Source organism: Seriola dumerili, unplaced genomic scaffold (genome assembly GCF_002260705.1).
Source record: "Seriola dumerili isolate Sdu_G_001 unplaced genomic scaffold, Sdu_1.0 BDQW01000493.1, whole genome shotgun sequence".
Taxonomy (NCBI): domain Eukaryota; kingdom Metazoa; phylum Chordata; class Actinopteri; order Carangiformes; family Carangidae; genus Seriola; species Seriola dumerili.
The window spans coordinates 982033-989643 of NW_019174748.1; the positions used below are offsets into that span (position 1 = coordinate 982033).

The window sequence follows — 7611 nt, forward strand, 5'->3', positions numbered from 1 at the left end:
AGCCACCCGCGCTGACTTTCAACAAGAGAGAGAAAGAGAGAGACAGTGATAAAAGACAGAGAGAACAGATAAAAAAAAAAGTAGAGAGGACAAAACAGCAAGCAAAAGCAGAAAGAGAAAGAGAGGAAGAGGCTGCAGATCCATAATATCCCACAGCAGAGAAACACTTAGAGGGAGGCCGGCAATTCTGTCTATCTTGCAACTTCAGGGACCATCATCACAATTTAAAAGAATTTGAAAGGCTGCGGCGCTGCAAACAAATCTGTCTTCAGAGGGAGAGAGGGCGGGTGAGAGAGCTAGACTCAAACAGAGAGAGAGAGAGAAAGCAGCGAGGTCGAGGCCAGACACAGATGCTTTAACACTTTCCTGCCTGGATCTTTGTCTTTTGCTTTTTGTTGTTGTGAATCTCAGAGGCAATAAACGGAGGCAGCAACATCAGAAAAAAAAAACTTTTATTGTTTTACAGATTTTCTCCTGCTGAGATGTTTTTCAATCAAGATCGTTATTTTGAGCAGAATGTCTGTTATTTACTAAAAGAACCACACAACAACAGCTGAATCAGAAAAATATTCAAAACAGGAATATTTCAGCTCTTTTCTGAGAGATTCTAGCTTTTATTTTGGAAAGCAACAGGAAGTCTCTGTCCCCATCTAATAGAAGGACGTCCCAACCTCCTCAAAGTAAAAGACGGAACACATACCTGTCAGATGTTTTCCCGCTCCTTCTCAGTGTTCCTTTCATGGCTTGACACCTAACGGTCATATCTGACCCCTCCCTCTGCTCCTCCTCATCCTCCTCCTCTCCCCTTCCTCCCCCTCAACATGTCCGACCACTTCCTCTCTCGCTGCCCCGAGCGCTCGAGGAAATCAGGGCAGGTGAAGAAGTGAGCGACAATTATTAGTTGAGGCTCTTACTGGGATCCGTTAGCTCCTCCTTCCCCAGAGGACAGAACTCACTCCTACAGGTGGGACGCTCTGATGCAAGATGGCGGCTGGCGTGGCGACCTGGCTGCCGTTTGCGCGGGCGGCAGCGGTGGGCTGGCTGCCGCTGGCCAAGAAGACGATGCCCAAACCTCCAGTGGACAACTCGTCCAGATCAGATGAGATCCTGTACGTCAATGTTCAGCGGGGTCAGGTTTCAGGTGGGTGCTGCGCGTCTGCTGAGCATGCTCCAAATCTTCTACCATCCTCCAGCCCAGTTGTCCTTCGGAATTACATTCATACTTGGACAAGGCTGCACCTCCTGATTTAACATTCATTGCTGATGTTTAGTGCCAGTGCATTAAGTAGTCTTTGACTTTTATTAGAGACGTTAGTGTCTGACTACCATCCGGGAGCGGGGGGTCTGCATCCAGACACCCTGACCTCTACATCCTACACTGATTTCTCTCCTTTTATTGTGAGATAGATGCAACAAAGTTGTTACACAAGTGTTGCTGGAGTGTTGACCTTTAGTAGCGATGCAGGAGGGAGGTTTGACTGTGAAGTGGAGAGGAAGAAAGTCATTTTTCATCACAGTTGTTTTTCTTCTTGGGAGGACAGTTTCACTCAGTGCCAACGTTTTTAAAACCACAATGTGGTTACGGTTCAGAGTGTGGTTATAGAAAATGTCTCCAGCTACACACCCAAACACCCACCTGACCTCCACACCCTAACCTCAGGCTTGTAAAGATGCTTTTAACCATGTTTGGAGATAAATGTGATGAAGCAACACTGATAATTTAAAAGTACATTTTATCTAATTTTTATCTTATCTTTCCACCACAACATAAAGGTCCCTCTGCCTCATGCTCGTTGCAGATTTGTACAACATGAGTGTAAGCCTAAGCATGCTGGGCTGCTTCCTGACCAATCAGAGATCTGATTTGTCACCCTCAGTGTGTACGCTCTATAGTAGGATTCATCAGCTGCTCATGGGTCGGTTTCACAGAGATTTTCAGACTGGTCTGTGTTGGTCGGGTCTTAATTTTGCTCACAGATTAGTCTAATGCAAGTCAGACTGTTTCAAAAAAAAGAGACTGACAGACACCTTACCCCCAAACTAACTCAAGCCTAAGACCAGTGTTACCATGGTAACAATCAATGACACCTGCACTGACCAGTAGCACCTGACAACAAGAAACAGAAAACATGGCTCATAATTTGTTGTTTGCTAGCATGGTTATGGAGAACACAAAGAGAAGGGAAAGAGTTGTTAGAGACTACAGAGATTTTTTTCTAAATCAAATTTTATTTTTATTGTTTCACTCTTCGCTGAATTTCCAAAAACGTCCTTGTAACTGTTGAATTCTTCCTAAAGACAAACATTTTCTGCTTGCGTAAATGGAGCTCAGCCGTTGAGGCCAGTCTTTATTTACCAAGAATTCATTGTACCACAGTCTGGATTAAGATAGTCAAGACCTAAAACTGCTTTCTGCATCGGATGAATTTAGACGTCAAAGTCTGTCTTTGTGAGTGTGTGTAGATTTGAAACCGCCTCTCAGAGGTCGACAAGTGTCCAGAACGCTTCAACATTACCGTGAACGATATTAACATGGATAACTGATTGTCAGCTGTGGTTCAACATGTTCACTGTTGGAACAGCCGCTCAGCTTCATTTATAATGAGCAGCTGAAGGCTCCTCCTTTTACTCCGAGAACAAGAATGTCATCTCTCAGGGTGAAACATAGTTGTGTTAGATTAACATCGACCCCCTGCCTTTGATGTCTTTCATGTTGTATATGCAGCGCAGATACTGAGGATCTGTTAATGGACCTCATTTGCAATCATTCTGCATGAATTTAAAGCTGTGAGATTTTAGTGGCTTTAATGTTTCATTTGCATTAGATGAACTGAGCTGGTTCATGTTGAAGTGCAACAATATAAAAATAATCATGACAGGCGACGTCTGTCTAATAATGTCTCATCAATCTCTGACAGTGAGGTGATTCTGTGTCCACGTCTCTTTTTGCAATTCACTGTGATTTTAAGGTCGAAGAGTTTTTTCTTCACCTCTGCTATATTTCAAACATATTTAACAACCCGAATCTCATCTGTGATGTTTGTCTGCCTCTTTGTTTCTTAGCTGTTTAATTTTTTCACAACAGATAATCCTAAATTAAAGCTGCAGGGTTTTGCAAATAGATGTTGATTACTTTATGTAACAGAGCTCAGACAGAACAAGACGCACACATTTGAATAAACACTCTCATATGTACAGGGAGATTTCATGCAGAGATTTAGTGGCTTTTCCTTGCAGACTTTTATCATTCAGTGTGAAGTGTGACGAGACTTCTAAATACATGGGTTTCTCCACCACCCTGCCCCTTTAGGAGACCAGCAGCAGGTCTGAGTCTGTTCACTCCAGTGGGAGAAGTGAACATGATCACAGATTATGACTGATTCTTTTCGCCCCCAAATACTTGGATCCATTTTCACAAGCCACCGATCTTTCAAACATTCTGGCATTAATGGCATTTTGCAGACCAAGATTCAATTCAGAATATTATTAAACTGATATGACCTTGTACTGAGTTGATCAGATAGAAAGCAAACAAGGTAAACAACGGCACCACAATCAGGCGTAAAATTCATACTGTATCTAGTGTTGTATTGTTGTTATGCTTTGACATAAACAAGCAATCATGACCAACGCCCACTTAGGATAACAGGAAGTGTATACCAATCATTACCATTGAACCTTCTTGTAAGGCGCCATCCTGTGTTGTTAGAGTATCTTTGCTTTATGCTCCCTGCAACAGAATCTGAAGCTCCTCTGATTGCTGTCTCTCACAGCAATGCTCTCTGGGACTTGTAGTTGACTCTTGACATTGTTATTGAGACAGTCTTGTACTGTTGCCTTTTTTAATAAAGCAGAATGTGTTAGTCTCTGATCAACTGACGTCTGACTGTTAGATCCAGAACTACAGAGGGTCATGATGCTCCAGCTTCAGCAGCTGCGGGTTGTAAAGTGTGTGCGTCTAATCAGCGCACTGATGTGATCTGGGCAGAAATAATAAAACAAAATGGCTGTAGAACAAAAATAGATTTGGTGGCTTTCTTCTGCACTTTCTGCTGTGGTGGCAGCACAAAGAAAAAGTTCCTGTCAGGTCTGTGACTTTATCCTGATTTTTAAAAAACAAACACGCAGCAGCTGGAAGGTCTAGGAGAAAAAACAGAAACATACAATAATGCTTTAAAAATAGACTATAAACAATGACATGAGGCATAAAACAGGCGCTACGTCACTGTTAGCATCAGCTGGTGACGGTTCAACACTCCCAACATGCAGTAATCCTTCAAATGGAACTTGTGTTTGTGTTTATTAATGTGTGTGAAAAGTTTCCATCTGTTCTATTTCTATTGAAAAAGATTCATTTACAAAATTGTGACTAAAACAACAAACAGTGGGATCATTGTATTGCGTCTTTTATATCTGTAGCTGTTGCCCTTTAGTGGCTTGTTGTTGTGCATTCAGCCAACAGTCTTTAAGGGGAGAGTTAAATATCTTCTTCTCTGGTGGATGTCCATGATGGTCCTGTCGCTGCTGGTACGAAACATGTGTTTGATTTTCTCTCTGTTCCACTTGTCCAGACGTGGAAGAACACTCTGGACCGTTACCCTGACACGCTGCTGGGTTCCTCAGAGAAGGAGTTTTTCTACAATGAGGACACGCAGGAGTACTTCTTTGACAGGGACCCTGAAATGTTCCGACACATCTGAACTTTTACCGCACTGGAAGCTCCACTACCCGAGAAACGAGTGCATCCAGGCCTTCGACGAGGAGCTGGCCTTCTACGGCATCGTGCCAGAGATCATCGGAGACTGCTGCATGGAAGGTAAACCTGTTCTGTGACAGTATCTGTTTGAATGTCCGTAGCTCACCATCTCTTGTTTTAGCAACATTAAGGAAATATTTGTCCCTGTTGTGTTGTGATGATGGTGTTCATGAATGTTAGAAGAGTTCGTTGCCTATATTGATTGGACTGACTGATCTGTGCCGAGTCTGCCTGCAGCATATGAAGAAAATATACAACTTTTATTGTAGCGTAAATATGGGCTCACATTTTAATTATGTCTTCTTGATTAATTTTAACAAAGAATTACAACACCTTTAAAATAAATTCTGTTGTAGCTGCCATTAAAAAATGTAGTAGCAGGAACTGACAGTGTTTTGTCCTGACAAAGCATCATGAGCAGTTAAATGTCTGATGCACGTACAGTAGATACTGACAATGTGTAGATTCAACTGACAGAGTGCAGACAATACAGTATCTATAAACACTGGAGCTGGATCAGATCCTCATCAGTACCGATCAAAATGTTCCCACCAGATCTGAACAGTGAAAAGTGTCTCGTATAAAAAGTGGCAATCAGATGTTTGGTCAGATTGTTGACTTTGATCAGTTACTTCCTGATCTAAATTAGCAATGTTTCCAATTTTAGACTATTTTCTATTTAGTCAAACTATGCATCACCCCATGCAGAGAGCAGTTTGAGCTATGTTTTGCATATTTGTCTTGTTGCAATTGTGCAACAGAATTTGCACTAAATCAAACAATGGTTGATTCATTTTGCTTCTGCTGCTTCTTCATGAACTGGCCCAGAAGGAAATGACTCATGAATGATGTTTAAACAAATTACATTTATTGTAAACTTGAGGTAAAACAAATATAATTATTTTGTCAGATACTGTAGGTCAGTAATGAATGTGTCACGTTTGCAAGGAAACGGGATGGACAGACAGACAGGTGGGCCAGATAGATAGATAGGCAATTACTTTATGTAACAGAGTGTCCAGGGTTTACAGGCAGGTAGAGAGTAAAGACTTTAAAAATGCACAGATCAAAGAAAGCCAACAAGTAAGGAGACTAAGACCAGAAAAGCACAGCAAGTACAAAACAAATCTGAAGAAACTGAAATAATTCACAGTCTAAAACACAGAGATCCAACGAAACAGGAGACCAAACAGTAGAAAATACTGAGACATCAACTAAAGGGCAAACAAGAAGATGAGGGGAACACAGAACATTGAGCTATACAAAGGAGGCAAAGGTAATAAGGAACAGGTGAAACTAAATGTGACAGGGCAGGTAATAGGTAGAAGGTGAAACCAGGTAAGTGGTTACAAAGTGTAACAGGAAGCAGAGTTCGTATGAAGTCACTCAGAGGGGCAGATGGTGACAGAAATGCAGTGTGTGGATGAGGATGAAGGCTTGGGAGCCAGTGGAGTAAACTGAGGCTCGAGCTGCTCAAGTGTAGGTCATTTCCTAATGTCCCTCCCAAACTCCACTCATTGGTTTTTAATACCAGGAAAGCAGACCAACCCGTCAGGCAGCAGGCAGAGGAAAGGGTGCAGGGTGGGGGAGAGGGGTTCAGCAGCACGTTCCGTCGACCAATCAGCAGCCAGACAGAAACAAAACAGCCAATCACTGATGTCTATTGTTTGTCAGGTGATTCCCTCTCGTTTGTGTCTGTTCTCAGTGATTAAACTTGAGTATTTACCTTTTTATTTTGTCCCAAATCCTCTGAGTTTAACAGTTTATTCCTCTTTATTCTCAACACCTCAGTTCCACAGTCTGTGGATTTCAAACTGGAAGTAAATTTAGATGCTTATTGATGAGATGAGTGTTAAGTTTGCTCACTTATTTTTTCCACTATTTTTTTAAGAATGTATATGTAGTTGCATACTGAATATGCAAATGAGCATATCACAACATCTAGCGACTTTTCGAGCTACTTTCCATTGATTGGCTGAGTTCACTGCAACAACACAGCTGTCAGATAAAGGTGAGGGGCTCATAAAGAAATAAAAACATGATCTGATTTCAAAGACACTGCCAGTCGCTCAAACTCCCCTCACCCTCACCCTCCTCTCATCACCCTTCATCAAGACTGACTGAACCCAGAACTCAGACTCTTATCAATGCTGTGAGAGCTTGTCTGCTGCTCACCAGCTGAGTAATGAAAAGAAAGATTTATTTTAATATTCTTGCAGCTGTTTCACAATAAAGAAATTGCCAGAATTGGCTGCCAAAGAATTTGACAGGAATGAAACAAAGAGAGACTTTTACTGTGAGGAAATTTTGGCACGGCAAGCAACACACGCCAAGTCAAAACCTGTGCACTCTTTGTGTAGTATTTTGTTCTCACTACTCAGCTTGGTGAGCAGCAGACCCAAAGCTCATCACAGCATGAAATGAGTCTGGAGTTCTGGTTTTCAGTCAGTCGCTTGATGAGGTGATGAGAGGAGGGTGAGGGTGAGGGTGAGTTTGAGCGACTGGCAGTGTCTTTGAAATCAGATCATGTTTTTATTTCTTTTTATGAGACCCCTCACCTTTATCTGACAGCTAGTGTTGTTGCACCGCTCAGTGAAACTCAGCCAATCAAATGGAGTAGCTCCGAAAAGTATCGATTCCCAGATATATGTGTGTGTGTGTGTATATATATATATATATATATATATATATATATATTGTATTAATATTAAAGTAAATATAGAAATGAAGCATTTCTTGTGCTACTTCACTGCTGGAAGAAACACCAGCTACTAGAAGTTCAGGGCTAAAAATTCCAGATGTTGAACATTGATAAGTTACCACAACTCAAGACCAGAGGTGAGGCCTAAATGTCT

The 7611-nt window shown here is 41.7% G+C and overlaps 1 protein-coding gene across 1 annotated transcript in view; it reads left to right on the top strand.

Annotated features, from left to right (window-relative positions):
* kcnd1 (potassium voltage-gated channel subfamily D member 1) overlaps positions 1-7611 on the top strand; it is a 58038-nt gene that overhangs the window by 5728 nt on the left and 44699 nt on the right. The window lies entirely within an intron of this gene.